Source organism: Chionomys nivalis, chromosome 9, assembly GCF_950005125.1.
Source record: "Chionomys nivalis chromosome 9, mChiNiv1.1, whole genome shotgun sequence".
In the NCBI taxonomy this organism is placed as follows: Eukaryota; Metazoa; Chordata; class Mammalia; order Rodentia; family Cricetidae; genus Chionomys; species Chionomys nivalis.
The window spans coordinates 66,806,317-66,832,610 of NC_080094.1; positions in this window are offsets into that span (position 1 = coordinate 66,806,317).

The following is a 26,294-nucleotide window of genomic DNA, read 5'->3' on the forward strand; positions in this document are numbered from 1 at the left end:
TTCCTGTTAAACATATGCCCACTGGCTCAGTTGTTCTGCCACTAGTAAGTACTTGTGACCATATAAGGCATATAGGGATTAAGTGTATGGGAGGAAAGCTTAAGATAATGAGTAAAACTTTGTAACTTCAGATATTCTCTGCAAATTAGAAAATTGCTAACTTTGTAAGACTTTCAGTATAGTATTGAACAACAGAACTAAATAAAAAGGAAACGACATGACTGTTCCTAGGTATGGTGGATGAGAAAGTTCATTTTTAAATAAAAGGAAGAACTAAGCCAGGGTCAGGGACATTTGGGAGAGTCCATAGTGGATATAACCAGACTGAGCTGGGACATACGAGAAGACAGGAAAAGGAAGAAAAAGCCAGACCAAGAGGCCAGGAGAGTCAAAGCTAGATGAAAAAGACGTGGCAACCAACATGATCGGGTTATATAGAGAAGGGAAGTTGGGAAGGGCAGCCAATGGGCTAGAGAAGTTAGAGAAGAGAGCAGGGTATGCCAGCCTAGAACAGGTAGGGACTGAGGGATGCAGAGAAAATCTGGCAGCCACAGTTCACTATGATATGTTTATTGGTACCTCAGTCATTTTTATCAGGTTTGAGACCTAACAAGTGTATAGAATAATACCACTGTTTATTCTTACACACTGGGTAACAGTGACTCAGATTCTTGATGCTCTGCTCTGCCCAGACATATTTAGTAAATTTTATCCAAGTAAGGATTGAGCATCCTATCCCTGTGGAGAATGCCTTATCACCTGTGTATCTGACTGAACAGCTAGAAGGCAAGTGAGTTATTGGCCTTAAAATTCTCAAGGTCAAAAGTAAATTCCTCAAAAAATGTATCAAATCCACTGGCTCATGCACAAAAAAAGGGGCCCTCTGTGTCCTGGAAAGAGAGCAGCCTGCTGCAGGCAAATCAATACTAGTTTTCTTAGATCCGTGATTGATACTGATTTGCTTCTAGTGGGAGATACAGTAAGGATACTTTAGCAGACTGTGGCGATGGTAATGATTCACTCCAAAACTTAAACTCCTAGACAAATATATCTTCCCTATTGGCAGTAGCCAGCGTGCAGATGATGGACAAAGGTTGATAATCCTGCTGGTGTGTCAAATGATATCAACACCCAACAACTATAACAAGAGCTCTCATCTAACATACACCCCAGGAAAAAGGTGCTGTTGGGGATAATATCACTGAATACAATCATTTTAAATACATAAGCAGATGGCCACCACATAGCCCAAGTTCTCCTGTGGAATGATCATGTCTCTTTCAATATTCAAGATCTTCAGACTGAGTATAACAGACAGAATCAGAGACTGCTGTTTGTTTTTAAACAAAGTTTCCTAAACTGTGTATTTTCTGCTTGTGAGAGAGGACATTAGGAGTGTGGGGGCCAGAACAGGAGAATGATAACACAAACACATTCTACAGCCCAAGGCAATGAGCTTTTATTAGAATCAGTTGTATGCCTGCCTCAGGGCAGAAAGAAGCAGTGACAGAGGGCTTCCTGGGAATTGGTGGATATTTTTCCTTCTCGGAGGCAAATTAAACAAGGGATGAGGAATCCATGCACAGATACCCATTGGCAAACTTCTTAATGCACAGATTCAAGCCAATAAAATTCTAGCAGGATGTAAGAGGACTGTATCCCTACTTTATATCTGGTTTAGTTCAATTACCTCTTCGTGGTCTGTGGTCACTTAAAACCTAATGGGTAATTGTTTCTGGCCTCTTATCTAAGTCACTTGACTTTAGATCACCTTCTTTCCAACACATAATATGTATTGCATTTCTACCATGGCCCTGCTCACAGATGAGACATTGTCACTAAAAGTGAGAATTATTACATTTTATTCAAGCTTTAGAGAAAGCACAGTCCTAAGGAACATTCATAACGCATGAGTATAACTATGTATGACAAAGTACACTTTGAGATAAAGTCAGAGTACAACCCATAGAGGCATAAAGCTTGGATAGGTTATACTTTATCCAGTGGTATCTTTCAGAAAACTCATTTTAATGGATTTGGTACCAATTTTTGTTAAGTATTAGCAGGTCAATAATTCAGATCCATTCTTGTAAAGACCAGTAAGTAAACAATAAGAATTGTTTTTCAGTGTATCTCAGTGCCAACTCATAAATCCATTGTCAGAAAGATTATAAAAATGAAAATTATTGATAATTTAAAGGTTTCAGATCTCGAGATTTCTCTCTCTCTCTCTCTCTCTCTCTCTCTCTCTCTCTCTCTCTGTGTGTGTGTTTGTGTGTGTGCCTCTGCATGTTCATGTATGTGTGTGTATTGTGTGTGGTGAGGGTTCTATGTGGAGGTCAGAGCAGAGGATAACCCTAGATATCTTCTTTTTTATATCTTTCTTTTCTTTTCTTTTTTTGAGATAGGGTCTCTCATTAGTGTCCCAGGACTCTGGAACTCAGCTAGTGTGCTAGACTTGCTGGCCAGTAGTGAAGATCCTCTTGTCTCTGCCATTCAAACACTGGGATGACAAGCACATGTCACCATGTATGGCAGTTTTTCATGGGTGATGGGATTGAACCCAAATCCTAAAGTCTGCAAACTTGGCACTTTTCCAACTGCGCTCTCTCCCCAGGCTCCTGGTCTGTTCTCTCTAATCTCTGAATTCCAACTGCAGAATAGCTTCTTATTACCGGTGGAAACTTTGATTGTGAGAACACTCTGCCTTCCTTGTAAAAGCAGATTGCAAGCAAAAATTCTGCTCCATAGGGGTGTTTCCTCTGAGTTGTTACACAACAAATATGGGTTATTAACACAGTGCCTTGATACAATCTCACAGAAAGCTTAGGTATCAATCCCAGCCCCCCCTCTATCGGGTAAGCAGTGAGTTTCCATATTTGTATAAACAGTCCTGTAACATGGCCCAAATCTCTAATTTGTTCCCCAATCACCTCACTATCTCTTTCTATTTGACTTTTTACATAAGTTGGGACTGTTTCAAAGAAAGATAGTTTGGGTCCATGCCTGATTTTCCTGACTAGTCTTGTTGTCTTAGATTTTGACTCATTTATGCAGGCACGTTTCTTTTTTTTTTTTTCAGGGTTTGTTTCTCCACAGCATGACTTCTTGGTTCATTGGTGTGGGAAGTCCTTCTGTATATATGTTGGTTTTATTGGTTAATAAAGAAGCTGCTTTCAGCTAATAGCTTAACAGAGTTTAGCCAGGCTGGAAGATATATATATATATATATATATATATATATAGAGAGAGAGAGAGAGAGAGAGAGAGACAGACAGACAGACAGACAGACAGACAGACAGAGACAGAGACAGAGAGAGACAGAGAGAGAGAGACAGAGACAGACAGACAGACAGACAGACAGATAGTAGGCAGAGCCAGTGAAAAGTCATGTAGCCTCCAGAGGGGAAAGACAGGAGCTGCCAGCTGAAACCTTGCTGGTAGGCCACAAGCCTCTTGGTAAAACATAAAACAGTTGAAATGGGTTAATTCAAAATGTAAGAACTACCTGGCAATACACTTAGGTATTGGCCAAATAGTATTGCAAATAATATGGTTTCCTTGTGATTATTTCTGGAGTCTCAGCAGCTAGGAAATGAACAGCCTTCTTACTAAAGTTCATAGCTGTTTTGGGTGATAGCTTATCTCACTCAGCTCTCTCTAAAACAATAACATTCCTGCCCCTAGTTTGCTGCCTCGCGTTCCTTCCTTGACTTTCTTCAAAGATGTGGAAACTTAAAATGAAGCAATTTCTTCCTCAAGCAGTCTTTGGTCCTGATGTTTTGTCTCGGCAACACAATACTAACTGAACCAACCTGTCTCCAGTGCCTTAGTCATTTCTGATGGGTGAGATGGTGTTCTGTGACATAATTCTAGAAGAAAATATTCTCAAGAATTTTCACCAGACATTCTAGAAGTGGGAAGCTGAGTTGGTACTTACTGAGAATTAAGTAGCTTGCAGTGAAAAATATTACAGAGGTATACTTAGAAATATTTCAGAGGCAAAATTGAGTCTGTGGTCTTAGAAAAAAAAGATTTGGTAGGCAGTCAGTTACTTATTGCACAACAACTACTGGACCAAAAGTCAATAGGAAAAGAAACACAATGTGTAATTTCTCGAACTGGTGTCATTGGAATGAGATAACAGAAACTACCAAATAACCACTATATAGCAAAGTTTAATGCACGCAGACCTTACTAAGTGTGAGTATTTCAACGTATATGTCAGTGCTTACTTTATTATATAGATAGATATAGATAAATATTCAAAAAGGATAAGAGAAGGAATAAACTAAATCATATGTTTTAATTATCCAAAAATTAATGTTTTTAGCCAGTTAGTAGAAATAAGACATAGGAACATTAGATAGAGCAGATCTGAACTAGAACTGGATAATCTGCATTTCTAGCAAGTTCCCAGGTGTGTTGCTGCTGCCAATGGCCTGGGAAATACATTATGCTAATTACTTATATAGAATTAGCCACTTAAATACAGTGAGTGAATACACAAATAACGGCTACCAGAAAAGCCAAGTAGAATTTTCAAAAGGGATTCTGTCAAAGTAGGACATGTTGTGTTTTATTTGACTCCAGGATAAGACATGAATATAAAGTCCTGGGAGTAAAGTCATAAGTAGTTATAGGCTACAAGTAAAAATAAAAAATACTAATTTACCAGAATATGTGATAGTAATGTAACTAATAAGCCTGGTTACACTGCATTCTGCTTTGCCTGGGCAGGCATCATGTTAACTCTATTACCTAGCAAAAAGGCAAATTCCTAGGCAATATTACTACCATAGCATAGGCTGAAGAGATGTTAGCATTTATTTGGATATCATAATAACTGAACTTACTGATAATCCTAAGGGACAAAATCACAATTCAACATTTTGAAGTTACATACCATGAAGCATCTTTTTCCATCAGCTAATACTTTAGGAAGAGTTTCATTAAGCTACCATTAGGGGTGTCATTCAGGCAAAATAAATTTTCCTTTAACATTAGGGAATATAATCTGGTAAGTGCCAATTTAGAAAAAGTCACCTTGAATTACATATAGAAAAATGCTTATATTTCAGGAAAATTAAAAGAAGACAGTGTTTTAATCATAAAAATAATATCGAAGGAAGATTACAGGTAATCAGCATGAGCAAAGACTTGTGTGTTTCAATGTGTGGATTAAAAATTTAATTCCAGCCCGATGGTGGTGGCACACGCATGCTTTTAATCCCAGCACTCTGGAGGCAGAGGCAGGCAGATCTCTATGACTTTGAGGATAGCCTGGTCTACAGAGCTAGTTCCAGGACAGGCTCCAAAGCTACAGAGAAACCCTGTCTCAAAAAAAAAAAAAAAAATCTGTTCCAAAAAGATGAGGTTCTCCATATTTCTCAGTCTCTGCTTGGGAAAGTCTGGCTAGATTCTCTTTTCCCACCAATTACGTGATTGTGTTTTGAAGTGAGTGTGTGTTTGTTCAGGAATCTGGATATCCTTATGAGTTAGCTCCATCTCCAGCAAACCTTTCCAGGCTAGTGCAGCAGCTGGAGATGGGTTAATCCGCAGTATGCCCGAGGATAAATCTCACAGTGGAAATTTCCAAAACTCAATACATTAGCACACTAACAATTCAAAGAGGTAATGAATCTGAAGATGGATGAGATGTGAAAACTCGGGGAAATGTCACTTGTGATAACGTCAGGAATGAAATTCATTTTATTCACGTGTGGATGAGAGTCTGTGAAGCAAGGCTCTTGACTCTTCAAAATGACTCTAAGAACATCATTCATTTACAGCACCCTCTATCTGGGCTTGGTCTGATAGCAATGAAGAAAGGCAAATTGGATTTTTAAGCCTTAAGCTCTGGGTCAGCAAATCCCTTATTGGTTCTTGGCTGTTTTAAATAATTAAATGTGTGATTTTTATTAAACAGACATTAAAGGCAGAGGCAGTAAGATCCTCTATGAGACTCTGTGGTACAAAGAACAGTTCCGATTTAATCAAAATAGAATGTCTTGCTCTTTGTAGTAAAGCATCAGACTGTGGTTAGCCAGAAAAGAAATGCACAGTGTTCTGGAATTTACAGCCTCTTCCAACACTGTATAATGCACAGCGTGACTTCTCAGAATGGTCTAGTCATTGATATCATGTAAACACAATCCTTCGGGCCTCCTAGAGTCAATGGGTGCTTTTCTGTCTGGAGTACAGTTGGACTGCAATAGCTCCTGAAGTTGTTTGTAACCCTCCTATTGCCATTTTCCTCAAGAAAAAACAATCAGTTCATAAAATAAAGCCACCCCCCAGCCTATCCACAGACATAGGGAGCTGAATTAATGTCCATTAATTGCAATGTTTCTTGATAGCTTCAAGTTTTTCTTTCTGAATACCAAAAAGCAAGTTTAACTACGAAAGAAAGGAAGAAAGAAAAAGAAAAGAAAGGAAGACATTTTCTTTCCACCACAAACTCTATTTTGCTAATGTGAGACTTTGACTGGAAATTCTCCTGCTATCAGAATGTTCCCTTTCTGCCAATGCCAGTAATGCTATATTCTTTCATTTAATTTGAGACAAATGAGCAATTTCTTTAAGTGGCTAAGCACAATATTTCGGTCTTTGCAGCTATATAGTTGCCATCATTACCACTCAGCTCTACCAAATATAGCATGTAACATCCTGGCTCCATCAGAATGTGACTTAAGGTATCATTTCACATTGCTGAGTCATAATTCACCCATTAAATGGAATAGCAAGGTTTTGTGAGTCTTAGAAGATTACTGTTGAGTCACTTGTATGTGTCATAACCAGTTCAGAGTACCACAGCCACCTGTACGTGGTATTAGTAGCTTCTAGGGATGTTATGGCAATGCATACAGTGAGGTTAGCTGTGGGTTATACAGCTAGAAGTACAGGGCAGGACTATTGAACCGTTTATGATTTCTTTGTTCCTTCCAAGTTATATATTATATGCCTCTGACTGGACTCCTTGTTAAAAATAGAAGGTCTCACACACACACACAAAGACACACACACTCATGAGGACTGTGGTAGGAATAATGAGTCAAGACTCATTAATGACAGCCTGATAAATCTTCCTCAAGAGAGGGGGCAAAAAGGAAAGAAAACAGCCTGATACCATCCATAGGTCTGAGTCGAAAGCTGAAGAAGTATCTAATTCTCACACAAGTGAAGCTTCTGGTGGGCAACAGAACAGGCCTGGGACCTGAAGCCTGGATAGGGACAGGAAGTCTCCACAGAGAATATCTGTGTGTTACGTTTTCAGTTCCAGATGCCACACCAAGTTTGTAGCCGTCTATCACTCTCCATGGCATCTGTTCAGTCTGCCTGAGAATTAAGGATATGACAATTCTCTATTAAGCTCCTTTTTTGTCTCTGCATGCAAATGAACTTCGATTTATGGTAAGGATGGAACCAGGAGATGATGAAGGTCCCTGAGGACTCAATAGTTCTACATAACTCCAAAGAACACATCTGTCCAAATTTTCCTCCTCATTCTTCTTTCCTTTTGCATAAAAGACTTTTTGAGGCTGAGCATACCTACTAAATACCCACTATAAGACTCAGGAAAACTTTCCAATGATTACTCAAGCTGAGTGATTTGGACTGTGCTGTGCCAACAAATCAAGACTTGAATCTATATTAAATAATGAGGCAACAGTTTAGTTCTTGCTTTATGGAGTTCCATGTTCTCTATTTTCTTTGGAGGCTGAGCTCTAGCCTTGATTCGGTAACGACGCTGCTTCCAATAAAGTCTTACCTGCTTCAGTCTAGAAATGGTATGTATTCCTCAGACACAGTTGTCTTCATCCAGAGAGGGTCACACAGTAATCACTCATTGCAAAGCACACCAGGGAACAAACAGTGGAAGAAATGGATGAAGATGTTGTCACCTGTAAATGTCACTTCTGGAGATGTGTCTGCTGATGACCTGTACCTGAATATCAGTCTTGCTCATCTTCCTTATAAATCTCAATGCTGGACCACAGTGTATGAAGAAACACATTGCACAGACATGAATGACTTTAAGTGTTGTTAAATTTGCTTTAATAGTTATCCATTGTCCAGTGCCTTGATACTTGAGGTATGACATGATTGTGATCTTCTATGAACCTGAAATAAGATCACAAATATTAATGGCCTTTATATTAGTGTAGAATGGTGTTTCTATTGGTAGTAGAGAAAAGAGAAGGAACTCAAATGCTGGAGGTTCAGTCTGAGTCCCTTTTTAATTTCTTTCTTTAGAAAAATAAAATAAAATACCCGGACCTGCATTACCAGTATTCTAAGACAGGGAAAGAGGGGATTTTATTTTCCATTCTTCTTTGGATAGTCCCATCTGCTGACCTGAGGAATAGTGAAAAGATAAAAACAAAACAAAACCCCTGAAATCTCTTCAAAGCCAGAAACCCAGAAGACGCTTACAAAGTTAGAAAAAGACAGTCATAGTCAGAGCTGAGGGTCGGGTGGATTGGACAAATTGCTCTCCACCACCTAACCTTTACAGACAAACATTCATTTTTAAATTAAATATATTTACAAAATGAGTGCATCCAAACTGTCCAGAAATGCATAGATATGTAGAGCAGTTTTGAATAAAAGATTCTTGGCTACAAATGACAACATACAGATTTCTTCACCTTCTGTGAATGACCTGAGGAGTCCTAGCAGGTCAACTTAGAGATAGCTATCACTCAATAGTAGATACCTGTTGATGGAAGCATGTAAGGAGAGATATAAAATAGCTTGGATGTCAATGTTCCCAAATGTCTATGATTTAAAGGCTTGGTCCCTAAGGTTGGCACTGGTGTAAAGGGTAAAATCCATGGAAGACAGGGTTTCATGGAGACTGCTAGGTCACTCAAAAGTGTCTCTGCAAGGGAGTTTTCAGATGCTAGGCCATCAAAATTATCTCTTTCTCTTGCTTCCTGGCTCATGATATAAGTAGTTTGTTCTATCACATTCTTCCTTTCATTTCCATGAAACTCTACTAGAGCCAAAAAGAAAGGAGGTTGACAAATCAGGGGCGGGAAACTCTGCAAGAGTGAGCCAGATCATCACCTCCTCTTTGTAAGCTAAATTATGTCACAGTGATACAATACTGAGTGAGGCATGGTAGCTAGGCCACTTACCCAAATTATTGCAGAGATTTTTCTGTCTTTTACTGAGTATCATGGAGAATGTTTAAGTTCGTGACATCTACAGGGGTTTGCAGATTGTTCCATATGGAATTTAGTGAGGAGAGATTATACATATTTGTCTGAGTACATATGTACACGTGTGTGAACATATGTGTGGGGGTGCCTGTGAAGCTATACACTCTTCCTGGCACGGATCATCATTGCTTTCTTTGTGCCAATGGGCATCACTGTTCTATTAGAATTCTTTTCCCGATTAACAAAAGCAATGCTTCTTTTAATGGCAGTTTAAACGTGCGTGTTGCAAGGTTTGCATTTAGATGAGAAACTGTTTTTCTATGAAAATCACTATGAGAGGCAAAGCTTTAGAGTCCCAATGTACCACCCAGTTGGGCCCTCTGAGATTTCTCTAGGAGCCTGGACTACTTCTTCACTGGACAAACCACAATTCCCTTCCACATCTGACCAGGGACCTCATCTTCTACCCTCACAGAATATAAGGGTGATAGCGCTGTGTCCCCTGTGGCTAGGGATCGAGAAAGTCTGGTTCTTTCCATTCTTGGTGTCAAAGTTTGAGACTTCATAGGAGTTCGGTTGAGAGAGCTTGCGATCCCCTTCCAAGCCTCCCGCAATGAGACTCCAGCTCATTTGGATGCAGTGCACCTTGCCTTTTTGCCAATGTATTTTCTTCCCTTCTTGATCCATAAGTCACAGGCCCATTTGGCCTTTCCCCAGCCCTGAGAGAAGCTTGGCTTAAAATTAAAAGGAAAGAGGCCAAAACAGACTCTTCCTTTGCCTCCTGCTTCTCTGTCACATATTCCCCCGCCACACACACACACACACACACACACACACACACACACTGGACCCTACTCCTTCTCCTTCCTATACCCAGGCTGTTTATTTCATTAACAGAAGAATATAATGTAAGGTATAAAAAATTAGTGGTTGGAAAAAGAAATAAAAATGGGAAATGCATGCACGGAGGGAAAGGAACAGGACAAAGAGGAAATACTGAACTGCTTGAGTAAACAGACAGCAAAACAGAAAGAATACTCTCTTCCACAAGAGGCCCACACTTTCATGCTTCCTACGAGCTATAATTAGAGGCCATAGCCTTAGCTATTTTTCAGACTTTTTCTCAGAATTTCCAGCTCTCTTGCTTCTGCCTGGGCATCCACAGCAGTGCCCTAACCTAAAAGTTTCAACCTTTAGATCCACAGGTCTGTGAATTGAAGACTGGTTCAACAACTGATTTCCTGCTTGATAAAGTAAGAACCCTGAGCTGCCAATTGCTTCTTCTCATCCTAGATCCACTCTAAATGTTTTACAAGTAATCTTTCCTTAGTTATTTTTAAAGTTGGCATCGAGGGTCACTCTATGTCATTTACACATATATACTTAGAGATGTCAACATTTGCCATTATATTGTGTGTGTGTGTACATAGTGTATATGTGAGTGTGTGTGTGTGTGTGTGTGTGTGTGTGCATGTGTGCATGTAGAGGCTAGAAATCATCACAGAACATCTTCACAAAACTCATTCCATACCTTATCTTTTTTTAAGGAATTGCTTCTCATTGAACCCAGAACTCACCTGGTTGGTTAGTCAGAGAGCTATGGGATTCATCCTGCTCTCTCCTTCAATACCCCAGAACTGGGATTACAGATATTGATTTCCTTGCCTGGCTTTTACATAGATATTATATCTTTATGCTTGCAGAGAGCAAGCATTTTACTAACTAGCCATCTCCCCAGCCAATCACCCTTCAGTAACAATCATCCACCTCTCTTGTATTATCCTCTCAAGCCCAATCACAGCCTCCAATTTTCTGGTCAATATCCCTGTTTCTCATTGCCATCACCTCCCTCCAAATAATACTACTAGAATTTTACATAGAAAAGAAGAGCTTGAATAATTTTTCTGGGGTCATAAAAGGAAGAAGCCAAGCCTCACTCCCAGTAGACTACAATCAGAGCTCAGGTTCCTAACACTTCCTTTGTACTCCCTCACTTAAAGTAAGGTAGGGTATGGAAAATCCCCAGCCGAGATTTGTCAAATATGCTTTTTTCCTTCAGTTGCCCAGTGGAGATATGAGAGTCATAGGCTTCTTTTCTAGCCCATAGAGATGCTCTGGAGTGAAGTTGAGCAGAACTTCAGACCTGTAAAATAATGCAACTAACTTTTTTCATTCTACAAATGAAAGTCCATGTCGTTTAATCCTGAACAAACTTGCAGTATTTGAGCTCTTCAGTCAAAAAAAAAAATTAGAGCTAAAAGGCTAAAAGACATCTGACAATCCATAAAGCTTAAGTTCCACATTTCTGCTCAACTGTTTTAGAGATGTGGACATGAGCAGTTGAATTAAATGCTATATATTTGAGTTGCACTATTTTTCTTACAAATATAGAGGGAGTTAATAGCATCTCTTATGACATATTCATAGGTTTTGTCCTAGAAGAGATGGTGTGAGAGACACACTGTGTATAGTGCCAGATTATAGTAAGCACTTAATAAAAATATATTGAATGATGAATGAATTAGGAATTATGGGATTTTTAAAACAGAGGTAGAAATACCCAGAACCTTTATGAAGCTCTTAATATACCATCTTAAATTATCACCTGATGACAAGAGACTGTAGGAGAACAAATCCAGCTTCTAAATGAATTGAAAACATCTATATGCTCTACAGTTTTATTGATTATCACTGGGGCTGCAAACTGAAAGAGGAGACAGTCTTAGAAGCCTTTATATAAACCTCCAGGGTCTAGTGAGCAGGGCTTCTTCAGTGATATACTCAATGTGCACTGCTCTGCTTTATTCTCATTCATTCCAAATTACCTGGCACTATTGGACATCAGTGTACACATAGTTTCCAGAGCTTTAGGAAGTGCTGTGTCACAGAATATAGGAATAGTGAATTAAGGGCTCATCATCTAGAAGAGTGTGACTGTTGATATAGACATGACATTGACTCATGCCAGTCATCACAGAATTCTAGAGGTGCAGGCCAAATCATGACTTCAGAGTTAGCCTAGGCTGCATAGTGTAGCTCCACCCCAAAAAACAAAATATAGATAATGAAATTGTCTCTTTCTTGAATAATGCAATTATTTCTGTTCAAGTATGAGCAGTAAGATATTATTTAATATCTCTAATTTATATCCAGTCCTAGACTGTGAATGAACTGGAAGTAAAATTAGTGACAAAGATAGGAAGTCCTCAGAATAGAGGAAACAGGTCACTATTTTAGTAATTTTAAATTTAATCATTTTTATTCATTTTATTGAGCTATACCTTTTTCTCTGCTCTCCTCCTTCCTACCCTCTCCCCTCAACTCTCTCCCATGATCCCCATGTTCCCAGATTACTTGGGAGATCTTGTCTTTTTTCTACTTCCCATGGAGACTGGACCTATGTATATCTCTCTTAGTGTCCTCATTGTTGTCCAGGTTCTCTGAGATTGTGAATTGTAGACTGTTTTCTTTTGTTTGTTTTTGTTTTGTTTTTTGGTTTTTTTTTGCTTTATTCTTAAAAACCATACATGAGTGACTACATATGATGTTTGTCTTTCTGAGTCTGGGTTACCTCACTCGATATGATGTTTTCTAGATCCATCCATTTGCCTGCAAATTTAAAAATGTCATATTTTTTCTGCTGTGTAGTACTCCATTAAGAAGATACGCATGTATTCCAGATCGTGACTAAGCAACTCCCTTCTTGGCACAAGTGCCCAGTATCAAGATCACCTCATTTCTCCTCCTTATTTTACTTTTATAAAATAAAACTCTTCTCTAGCTGACTATTAAGCTATTCAGTCCCTCTAAACTATCAGTTGGCATATGAATTAAGACTTTTACTCAGCTTCAAAAGGCAATTTCAAGCTATAGCAAAGACAAATTGCTTGAGAGAAGAGACTTGGTTTTATACATGCATACGTCTTCTGTCCCCATGGCCAGTATACAGCATCTCATTCAAAATTCCATTTAGGGAATTATGGTGTTTCTGAATGAGAGAAGCATTGATGAAACAGACCATAATACGGCATTTGTCTATTTTAAACAGATTGGAAATAAACTGTAAATAAAGATGCATACCTGCAGGTCTTTGTTGATAAAATTCCTAAGAGAAAAGGGAAAAATGGGACCAGAATTAGTATATGTCTGAGTTGCTTTTCTCTTGTTATGATAAATACCATGAGCAACTTGGGAAGATAAGGATTATTTTATTTTATAGCTTATACTCTAACAACTAGGGAAATCAAGGAAGAAACTTAAGTCAGGGACTTGTAGAAACTATTGAGAAATAATGCAAACAGATTTTTTTCCAGGCACACTTTCAGCTACCTTTGTTTTGTAAGTCACACACTAGGGTGACCTCTATATTGTGGTCCAGCCATGATGGGTTCATACATTCCTGGAGAAGGGTGTATGAATTAGAAATATTAGGTCAAACAGATAGAGATACGAAAGAAATACAGAGATATAGGATTGTACGGGGAGGGCAACTCAGTGAATACTGAATACTGAATCTGCCCACATTTATTTTCCATATGCTTATATACCCCAATCCAAAAAGAGGGGGAAGAAAGCAAAAGACTCCTTTAATATGACACAAAGGACAACCAGAACAATTACTTGCTTCAATACTTGAGCTATAATACCACTATTTCCTGAGTTAAACATTCCTTTGTTTTGGGAAGGATATGCAACAAATATGCCTTATCCTGTAGGCAGCCACTCTCTGTATCAAATTTCCTGTTTTAAATTGAAGGAACAGGAATAGGCTTTAATTTTCTGACCTTTGGCCAGGGTGGAATGGATCCACCTCTATGGGCCATTTTAATGTACAAAACACGAAGTAACCATACCCTAGGTCAGAATATCTTGTATCCTTACCCATTGTCAACAACTTTGAAAGAACATAAATAAGTTCAAACCCTCTGACATTTAGTCATGGTGAAACAGGACTCACATCTGTGGGCCCCCACACCTTCCTTGTGAAACTCAGGCCCACCTGCATAGGAATGATATTACCCATTGTGGGCTTGGCCTTCTCATATCCATTAGCCATCAAGGAAATACCTAACAGACATACCCACAGGCCAATCCAATGAAGGTAGTTCTTCAATTGGGATTCTCCATTACCATGCATGTCAACTGACAACCAAGACTAACCATCACGACATACTACTATGTATTCTACCTGATACAGGGGTGCCCTGCCCCGAAGAGTTATAAAAGGAAAGGAAATAGATCTTGAAGAAGAAGCTGGAGCAACTGCTTTGTTCTTTTATGCCCTTTATCCCTTTACTAGACATGACTCTAAATGGTACAGTCGACAGAAATGCTGCACTGCCATACACCAAAACATGCCGTGGGCATCAGAGTTTGCATTCTTTGTGTTACTCAGACTTCTGAAGGAATAAAAATGATTTCCCCCAACCCTTTGTATCTGAAGCTGTTCTGAAAACTCATCTCTGACTTTTAATTCCACTCAGGAGGGTCAATTAAAGAAATATTACCAAAAATTCCTTTTCTCTGTCTTTTACATTATAAAAGCCAGTCCACCTGCACAGTAGAATAATAGATAAAATGAGATGAATTGTCTTTCTTCTGGTAGGAGTTCAGAGGAAGGAAGGAAGCATGATAGGAAAATAGGATTCTGACAAAAATGGCAGGAAACATCCTAGCTCTGTCTCTGTCATACTTGTCTATTCATCACACCATGTAGGATCCATTGAAAGTCTTGACTCAGGAATTTAAACATGGAGAAAATATGGCTTGAATTATTAAGTGTCTTGCCCAATAATACAGCTTCCATGTAGTGAAGTTATGCTAAGATTTCTAAGCTGAATTACAACTTACAATTAGTGTCTTGGGATAAAATACTTTATTCTTCAGGTAAAGACTTGGAAGAGTCCATCTTGGAAATAAAAGTTGGAAAGTACAGTGAGATCATTTTGGTTCTGGCCGTTGATAAATCATTCTCTTTATAAAGCAAATATGACAAGAAACAATGCTTGGTGATATGTGATTCTAGCTGGAGAGGCTGAACTCTGTTCTTTACAGGCACATTTACTCACGTACAAGCACAGAGATTCACCTCTCCACAAGTCCAAGAATGGCAATCAAAATTAACTGAATATACTCAGCACCACCACATCACAGTCACTGATAAAGGTCAAACAATAGGCAAAGGATTTTCTTTAGTACAATTTTGCTAATCTTATCTTGGTCTCAAGGATTTAATAATGTCTCTGGAATGGGATACCTCAAACTGTCTGAAACCCAGATGCAAACCTTTGCCTTGCAAGCACAGCACAGCAAACTCTAAATTTTGCAAAGCCTCTGATGTATATGTGTACACACACACACACACACACACACACACATATGTTGGAGGGAGTGGGCCCTTTGCTTGTCCCAGCCGCCAGGCTAACTTACACCTGAAATAACCACACAGAAACTGTATTAATTAAAACACTGCTGGCCATTAGCTCTATCTTCTTATTGGCTAACTCTTACATATTAGTTTAACCCATCTCTATTAATCTGTGTATCACCATGTGCTAGTGGCTTACCAGAGATTCTAACCAGCATCCAACTCAGGCAGAAGATCCACAGGTTCTCATCCTCTCCAGAATCAAATGTCTCTCTGCAGTCAAAAACTTCAAAGATAACATAATAATATACATAACCTAGACTCTCTGTGAATTTTCCATTTTTATGTGGCTTGTTTTTACTTTATTACTTTTTCTACAAGTTTAATATTTATTTTATTATCTCTACTCCTTTAATCTATGACTGTCTGTACTTGGTATCTTTAAGGACTTTGTTTAATTTTTTTAAAAAGTCATTTAAAAACTTCTTTTATTACTCTCTGTATTCTTTTTTTTCTCTCTCTCTCCCAAGCCTACGTACATTTATCTAACACTGTGACTCATTTAGAGGTCTTTTATGTCTGAATCTGTCCTATTGTGTATCTGTAATTCTTTAATGTCTTGAAGAGCTTTTAAAATGGTAAGCAGCTTAGTGGCATTGGCTCTGGATACTGGCTCCACCTCTCTCCCCTTTCGAAATGGTGCAGTTAACATTATTGCCAACTCTGGGACCACCATGTAGGTGATGTGCTCCTGCATTTTAACTCTAAGAATGATCATGCACAATAAACCCTTTTTATCTGAGTAATAGCTAGATATGACATGCAGAGCATTGTGCAGCCTGGAAATATCTCTGTGTGTAGTGTCAGGAATCCTCCATGCTCTCCTTCCTACGTACTCCTGGCAGTCCTGATCCCACTGGCTGCCCAGGCAGGGGTGGCTGAGTTGCAGACATGATCTCAGCTACTTTCCCAAGCAGGCATACAAACACCCAGGCCCACAAACCCCATTCAAGTGCTCCATAACTGGACCTCCAGAAAGAGTCAGAGTTCATGCTGGAAGCATGGCCCAGAAAGCCAGCATTTCAAAACTGCTGCTTTTTTTCTGCTACCCTGAATCAGGAAAACCTTTCTTGAAGAAGCCACAGCATGCTGCCAGAAAGTAAAGCCCATTCAAAAAAATAAATGCAGCTAAAATTTGTTTTTTAGTGTCTAGAATTCCTTCCCAAGCTGCCTCAGGTTTTACATGGATTTAGTCCACCATGTTGGCATGCCTATTTGTTGAAAGGAAGCCACTTGTTTGTTCCCCAGCTGCCCAGACGCCCAAAAATAAAAACACAAAAACTGTATTATTTAAACCACTGCTTGACCCATTAGCTCTATCTTCTTATTGGCTGACTCTTACATATTAATTTAACCCATTTCTATTAATTTGTGTATCACCACATGGCTGTGGCTTACTGGCTAAAGTTCCATCAGGCTCCAACGGGGCTACATGGTTTCTCTCTGACTCCATCCTTCTTTCTTCCAGCATTCAGTTTAGTTTTCCCGCCTACCTAAGTTCTGTCCTGCTATAGGTCCAAAGCAGTTTCTTTATTCATTTATGGTAATCATAACATAGCAAGGGGATTCCCACATCATTCAGCAGAGATTGCACATGCAAACTGACACTCATACTAAGTGCTATTTCTGAATCCCTGAAAGGGTTAGCCACCAGGATGATGGAGGATTTAAGAAGCACTGAGTGAATCCTTTAAAAATACTTGCTTCTTGACTGACAGAAACCTCCCTTTAAGAAGTAGCTTCCTTGGATTCAGAATCTTCTTGTCCATTGCCTGACCTGGAGTCCAAACAGAACTAGATCCCTAGTACTGAGTAGTTTATCCTTGAAGTTTGTTAAAATTATAACATGTGCTTTTTCTAAAATGTATATCCAAGTCTCAAATTCTTCTGTCATAAATTGAGAACAGTTCTATTTTATATTCTCAAAGGTTTGCTGTAACACTTAAAAAAGGTAAAAGCCTTGCAGCATCTATGTAAGATTGAAATACTTAACCCATAACTTGTATTATATTATTACTGGATTTCTTTCTTTTAGATTTAGACTCTTAAAATCTAGATTGCACTATTTCAAGCTTCAAGATCTTCTGCTTCAGCCTCAAATCTTGTATTTTATAGGTATGTGTTACCATGCCTGGTTGGATACATTGCTGAATGAATAGATAAAGTGATAGAACATGGCCACAATTTTAATTTTAAATATTATTGTCTTTTAGCAGGTTCCCCCAAAGCAGATGAAGACAAGAATTTGAGAGCGAGGTTTACTGTATAATATACAAAGGTGACAGCAAAAGAGAGGAGTGATATGAAGAGAAGGAAAGGGCTGTCAGTACAAGTTGAACTAAGCTAGCCGTTATGCCGGAAGTCTACAACTTCATTCAGATAACACACAAAAAAAATGCTGAGTTGGTGGAGCTACATATGCAATTTCTTCAATAACTGAAGATGTTAATTACCGAGAGTTTCTATTCCATGTATGGAAGAGTAAAGAAGCTACAAATAACTCATGGACTCCAAAATAACAGCTTTCAGTAGAGAGCTCTGGACCTTCAGGAGCTGCCTTCCTTGAAATTAAAGAGGTCTTTGAATGGTCACCTCAGATGTTTACAAGCCAAGATGTCACTTCTCAGTTTCACTGACTCTAGTAGAATTATGATACTCTCTTATAAAAAGAATAGCAGATGAAAAGCTTAATATTTGTGTTATTATGACATAGTATAAATAGAAATTATTTAGCCCATAGAAGATATGCATTTTAATGTTGGTTAAGTCATTCGTTGATGAATAACCTTTAAATTCAATTATCTGGATTCATTCAACCTTATTTTACATAATAAAAAATGGAAATAATATTTACCATTCATATTTTTAAGAATTTTAATTATTTTAATGAGAATAGGTGTTCTATCTCTCTCTGTGTATGTAGGGATTGGGGGGGTGTGGTGGTAGAAGTATGTTTGAGAGTGTTTATGTAGGTTCACATGGAGGTGTTATATATGCTGGAGCTGTACTATAAATACTTATGATATGCCTGACAAGGGCTCTGAGAACTAAATCTTGGGTCCACTGGAAGAGGAACAAATGCTTTTAACCACTGAACTGTCTATCACGCTGGCCCCACTATACATTATTTTTATATTAAAGTCATGTGGTGATGTCAACACCCTTTACAGTGAGATGTCATTACAATTATTATAAGGAGATAACTGAACTAATGCCTTTACATAAATGACAAATATAATTTGGGGGTTGTTTTTGATGGAAACATTTGCAAAATAAAAATCTCCAAGGAGTTGTACTTAATTCAAAAATTATCTCTCAGAGCAATAATACTGGGGCAGCAATAATTTTCAGGCTAATATGAAATGTCACACACTTTGCTTTCATTCTCCCTTCTCCCTCTTGGTATATTTGCTCCTTCTGATTGCTATTAGTTTCTATAGCAACTACATAAGTTCATCATATCAGTAACTCAAGGTAACATCTAAGACTAGCCAAATTTCACAAAAGCTGCAGCTAGCTTGAGGGCATGCATCAACTTAACGAAGCTTTGTGATTGAGGTTTCCATCGTTGCTCAAGGGATTTTCATTGTTGCTAATTTCAGATCCTTTGTTGTATGTAGAGTATCTGTAACCTGAACATTTCATCAGGAAATTGTTCTATGCAGGATACCAAATATATGATCGAAGAAACTAGATTGCAGTGCCACTTAACAGCCTTCTATAGAAGCCTCATTCACTCCTTAATTCACTGAGTATCTTATGTATTCCATTTACTATCTGTCTGTCATGTAAAGTGAACACATAGTAAAATCAATAAAATCAGACATTTACCTTACCAAAAGACAAGTTGGTCTAAAAATTGGGTATAAAATCTTTACAACTGGTTAGAATTTTATTATATTCTATGAAAATGATTGTTTCATCAAAATCTGTAAGTAACATAGGAGTCAAAGGAAAAGTACTTAGAGATTTTGAGTTTAAGGACAAAGAGATACTTTTCTAGTTTGGGAGATCAAGCACATTCTAATGAAGACGTTGAGATGGTTAATGAGTCATCAAGAATGAGTAGATTTTAGATTCAGTGAGGGTAAGCAAGAGATGCCAACATGAGGTTAGAATGATCAAAAATGCAGAAGGAACTCCTTAGGAGATAGAGAACAGGGAATGATATGTGTGCAGTCTAACCTGAGACAAATATGAAGAAAGTCATAGGAAATAATTGCTCTAAAGTAAGTATAGCCTGGAAGCAGAAGTCAAGTTGGTTCTCAAGGGGTTGTCACAGGATTACTGTGTTTAAGTATAGGGGTAAGTGTGGTTACTAACTTTGGTCACTACTGAAAGATAAAAAAAAAGAAAAGCTGCAGTAGAGAGGACTAGGTAAAAAGTTCTAAGGAGGCCAGTCAGTGGTGGCGCAAGCCTTTAATCCCAGCACTTAGGAGACAGAGACTTTATGAGTTTGAGGCCAGCCTGATCTACAAGAGATAGTTCCAGTACAGACAAGGATGTTTCACAGAGAAACCCTCTCCTGAAAAAGAACAAAACAAACAAACAGAGTGCTGGGGAAAGGAGATAAATCCTCTCACATTGTAGAAAAGAAATTTAAGACGTCTCAAAATGCAAAGACAGGAGAGAAATAAGACCCCAGTGAAGGCAGTGGGGCCATTTGTGTCACCGAGCTTCACGAATCATTTTTTTCAAATGAAATTATCTACTGTAAAATCATTCTCCTCTTTACTTGTCTGTCATCAAAACATTTCTCTCAAAATAATCGCTCATTCGTCATCTCTCACCCTAAGGAACAAGGGCATGAATCATCATTATTTCTATTTTATATCAAGAAAGAAGGAGGTACGAGAAGTTCTGAGCATCATTTATCATTAAAAGTTCTGCTAAAGAACTAAGGTAAGAGCTCAGAATTAGGAAAGGAATGTCTGAGCAGAATGGGAAAAGCATCTGTTATAATGAAGTTTATGTAAAAAGGCACCTAATAGATGCACCTTGAGTCATCCAATAAATAAATGAATGAATGAGTGAGTGAATAAATTAATGTGATAACATCATAAATTCTTGTGTTAGTAACGAGTAAACCATTGAAAGAAAATTCTAGTAATAATTGAAATGTCTCAATCACTTATAGTCAAAATTTAAGATGTACAACAATTTTTAACTCATTCAAATAAAGTTAACTATATTCATCAAATGTACAGTTATTTATGCATTATGGTGAGAAATCTATTTATAATGCAATCCATTAAACCCCATCAATTTACTAGGTATCATGAAAAAACAAAGAAGGACATTGAAATTGAAAATATTATAATTTGGAAATATGAGCTATTAAATAATGCCTACTAACAGTGATTAGAGTTTATACTGGACTTATGCATTCTGTAATTCAATCTTTGTAACAGTAAAAATTTAATTCTATTTCTGTTTATTCTTTAAATTTTCACTTTCTTTGTCAACCAGAATGATGGGAATCATATCAAACTATTCCACAGAACCTCATAAAATTTCATATGAATTAATAAATTTAGAAAACACAATATGAGATGCATTATCTAATGATGTTTGCTAGACATTATGCCTTACTATTTCAAATAAGCTGCTTAGTCAAGCCATTCAGAACTAAGCTTGTTTACAAAAAGCAGTTGTTCAATAGGAGGAAGGAGACAAAAGAAGGCAGGCAATGGGGGTGACGCTGTTCAAAATACTTTTCATACATATATGAAATTATCTTAAAATCAATTAATAGTCTTAAACTCAGCATAATTATTAAAGGCAATTCATCAAATGATCAGAAATTTTTTTCCAATTATAACAATGTAGATGCCCGATTTTAAGGAGAAAGATTTGTTATCAGACTTTAAAGCTGTACTCAAAAGTACAGATCTTTTCACTGAGATAACAGAGATCATTTTCTTAAAATGTGAGTCAGCACAGAAAAGTAAATAAAAAGAGACCCAAATATTAAATTTCATTTATACAACATGGTGTATACCACAAAGAATGAGAGTGAGCTCGGCCAGTTGCCTGTAGCCAGCTGGCAATGCCCACTTCTGATGATGTCCAAAGGAAGGAAAAGATGTACTTTTTATCCCATCCAAAAGTTACATTCCTATTGCAGCTTAATGTAGAAAACATCCCTGGGATTGTGTGTATAAACTCACCATGATGAAATGAACTGTTTTGTAAAGAGGATTGCTTATCAATTAAGTGAAATTCACTATTAATCACTGATAAAGACTAAGGACTGCTGAGGACAGTATAAAGACTATCGAAGGCCAGAACCAGCTGGTTATGAACACATCATTTTTGCAGGGCTATTTTATTTTGCACTAAAGTCTCAAATTCTAGTTTCTTCCCTTCGTATGCAGATGATCTAGACAATATGTTCCTCAGATTTATGGTCCACAGTTGCAATGAAAGGGTCCCTTTGTTTGTCCTGGTCACCTGGCTAACTCACACCCAAAATAACCACACATAAACTGTACTCATTAAAACACTGCTTGGTCCATTAGCTCTAGTTTCTTATTGGCTAATTCTTACATCTTAATTTAACCCATTTCTATTAATCTGTGTATCACCACATGACTGTGGCTTACCAGCAAGATTCTAACCACCGTCTGTCTCAGGCAGAAAATCCATGTATCTCTCACTCTGCCCTTCTTCCCAGCATCCAGTTCTGTCTTCTCTGCCTGCCTAAGTTCTGCCCTATCAGGCCCAAAGCACTTTCTTTATTTATTAACCAATGAAAGCAACACATGAACAGAAGAACCTCCTACACCAGTCCACTCTGTTCAAATATAACAGTGGAGCAAAATGCTAACAGCAGAAACAACTTGCTTTCTTGCTGCTGAGCAGAATCTGCCACAAGCACATGAAATCTGGAAATGCATACAGCTATCTTCTCAGACATGGTGGATCTTTAAAGGTGGAAGTCTGGGGAAGTGTTGTTCCTGTCTGAGCACATCTTGGCCTAACCATTTGTGATTCACAGATGAAGAAGCAGGAAGTGAGGAAAGCCGCTGCCCCATGTCCAGCAATGAAGGTGGAAAGAGCAGTGGCCCCAGGAGCCGAGACCAGCTGCTTGCAGCAGAGCCATAGACAGGCAGAGGCTGCTTCACGGTTCGCTCTTCTTTTAAGCCCATCAAAAAGCAGTGACTGACACTTAGTTTCTGCTCAATAAACACATGAGGCATACATTAATAATTGTTATATTTTTAAAAAGAGACAGAATGAAAGGATGAGAAGGACAGGGTCTAGACTAATAGATAGGAAGAAGTATATTTGTAAGAAGGCTAGTACAGGATAGAAAAAACAAGGGGGCACAAATACAGCAAATGGTCAAATATGGCTTAAAACCTAGCATTCTTGACTCCCATACAAAGGAACTTTTCAAATATTTTCCAAATTTCAAATGTCCTCCTATCCATGAATATGTTATTTCAAGAATTGGATATGTTGGCCAGATTGAATTAATTATTCCATAGGGTTGGAAAATTTGCTTGGACAGTAAGAGTATTTTCCTTCTCTAGCAAGAGAACCCAGGCTCATTTTTCAGCATCCACTGGATTATCTTTGATATTATGAGATGTCAATATTCTTGGGATGAGATTAAGAGTTCAAATGAAATAATGGACACTCCTCCCAGAGTCGTGGTTATGCTTCTCATCCCACAACTGTGAACCTTTGTTGCTTGGTTTAGTTGGGTTAAAATTCTTTTTCTATTATTTAATAACTGCTTCACTTTAGGTAGGTATATGATCCCTATAAATCTTTGCTACTATATTCTGGAGCAGGCCTAAAAAGAAAACTGTTTCATACTTGTTACCAAGCTAAATGGAAAGTGGGCAGATATTACTTGCTTGGGAAGGAACTGTAAGGATGATGACAATGTAGAATGGATGCCAATAAACATGGAACAGAGCAAATAGCCAACATATTTGAGATAGAAATATGACCACTAATGACTCTAACCTTCATTCAAAAGCAACCCAGAGTTGACAGGGGATCCGTCCATCACTCATTCATCAGCTCATTGTTTCTCTTTCATTTATTAAACATTTATACCTGCATCTATTTGCTATTAGGCATTTTAGAATGTCTTTGAGATTGGTAGAGGTCTTTCTTTCCGCCCCATATGAGCTTAGGATGGGAGGATAGATTTCCAGGAAATTTGTCAGTCACCAAAGCTGTGCTCAGGCTCTTTTCTATTAAATAGATTGAGTGAAATTTATAGACCACAAAGCATTAGTTTTAGAAAGTAAAACTAAGAGCAATGTAAATCCCGAAGTAGGAGTTGAGGAGAAAGAAAAAAGAGCTCAGTGCAGCGGGAGTGAGCCCCAGGAAGGGTACTGTCAATTGCTGGTCTTGGTGACTCTTGACTAATTTATCACAAAAACTGGGCTTGAGACATGGATGGGGTCAAAATAGAAAGAGTTGATTGTTGACTCAGAGAAGGGGTACAGATACTCTGGAAGCACCACAAAAGCTAAGAAATTATGAATTCTTGACAGAAAGAGAGAAAGGAATCTTGAGGTCTTCCACAATAAAATTATTTGAAATTGACTTAAGAAGTAGAGAAGAAATTAAAAAGACAGAAAAGTAATATTATTTGAAGTTATTATTATTTACAGAATACACAAAATGTGCTGGAATGTAGAAAATTGTGACTTAAGCAAGCAGGGCCTAGTAATATCCACAAATCAACCACTTTGAGAAACATGTTCAGGCTTGTGTTTACTGCTTCCTGGATCAGCATCCCCAGTAAGTCTTTATTTCATGTTCTTGGCATTGCTTTTGGCAGTATAGAGTTGTTATTTTTACTTTTTAAAATTCTGTCCCTATGCATGCTTTGATCAAAATTTTAGGAAGCTATATGCCACCAGAAGGAGAGAATAATCCTTTAAAGAGTAATTCTTTTGCTTTTCAATGATTGCCACACTACTTTGTATTTATTAATACACTGTAACTATTTGAGTGCTTGATGTCTGTATAGAACCCACCCCTAAACAAACTAACAGAAGTCTAATGTTAAAATTCTTACTTCCCAAAAGATGATGTTAAGAAGTTTGTTCAGATGTCAGTATATATCCTAGATTAACTGTGAAAAATAAAAGTGAACATTGTTGGAATGATGGGGGTAGAAGAGAGAGTAGAAAAGCAGGGTTCAAGTAACCTAATCAAAGAAATGAGAATGGGGAGCTTTATTTAGGGAGGGAAGAGAAGATAAAAACACAAGGACAGAGGAATGTAAATAAATCTGAAAAAGTCATAAAGAATCATAATATTACCTATTTACCTAAAACATTCCTGTAATACATTTAAGTATGTATATAAATATCCATTTATAGTTTAAATAAAATTTTTTATATGAGATGATAATGGCTATGAACATCTAACAAAACCCAACAACAGTCATGGTAACCCCTCTTTTGAGTGTTGATCAGGGTTGTCCAAGAACTCACCAATATCATAGAGTATTGTGTTATGTCTTTGACTGTCCCACAAACACAGAAGGAAAAATTCCTATCCGTTAAGACACCATACACTTGAGAGACAGACTTAAACGCCTACTACCAGAGGAGTAGATTCCATTGTACCAGAGGTCACCAACCAAGCTTCCAAAAGTAGGAAGTACCCAGTAGTCCTAATCTGCTATGATTCCTATGAACCATATCAACAACCATCATGACTTGATGACCTTAGGGATATAGTAGTGACACATATAACTTTGCAGTAGCCAACAGTTCTGCAATTGGGTTAAGACCTGCTCAACAACAGGGAAATCATGCTTGGTACTAGAAACCTACCTGAATACTCAGGGCTAGTAAAATCCTGTGCCTTAGAGGAGTACCTACAACTACCACTTTACTAAGCCAGCATAATTCCTAACTATACTCTAAATATTTGTCCTTATACCCACAGATAAATGTAGACCTCACACCTCATCAAGGAAACTTCTCTTTGCAATAAAGAACACTACAGAAAGCCGCAACCAATCAGAATACAGAGTTGTGGAGCTTGGTTCCAATTGACACATCTACAAAATATCCCTTTACCCAGGGTTCAGGAAATATGGTAGAAGACTCATTGGAAAGATTGTAAGAGGCAAAAGATCAGAGTGTTTTCTGTGAGACTGTATCCTAGTAATGTCAGAAGTTAAACCCAATAGGACAACAATAGATAGGCTAATTTGTATGGGGAAAATCCTAAAAGGCCTCAAACCTACACAAAGAACTAGAGAAACCTAAAGAATGCTGAGATGATATAAACAATATTCTCCAAGGAAGAACTTACCAATTGGATGTCAATACCAAAAGATCAGCCTTGAAAACATATACAAGTAAGATTATGCAGACTGAGTAGGTTATTTCTAGAAATATATATGTACATATATAAATAGACAGAGCTATAAATAATATATATATGTATATATAGAAAGATATATTAGATATAGATGTACATGCAACTGCAATAAAAAAGACCATGAATTTGAAATAGAGTAAGAAAGAGCATATGAGACATTTTGATTAGAGGAAAATAAAGAGAGAAATTATGGAATTATATTATAACCTCAAAAATAAAAGGTAAAAAATAAGATAAAGCAAACAAAAGTTTCTTTATAAGAGGTTTTGTCGGATTATCTTTTAAATAATTAATTGATATCATAGATTGGTGCTGTTGCCACTTTCTGT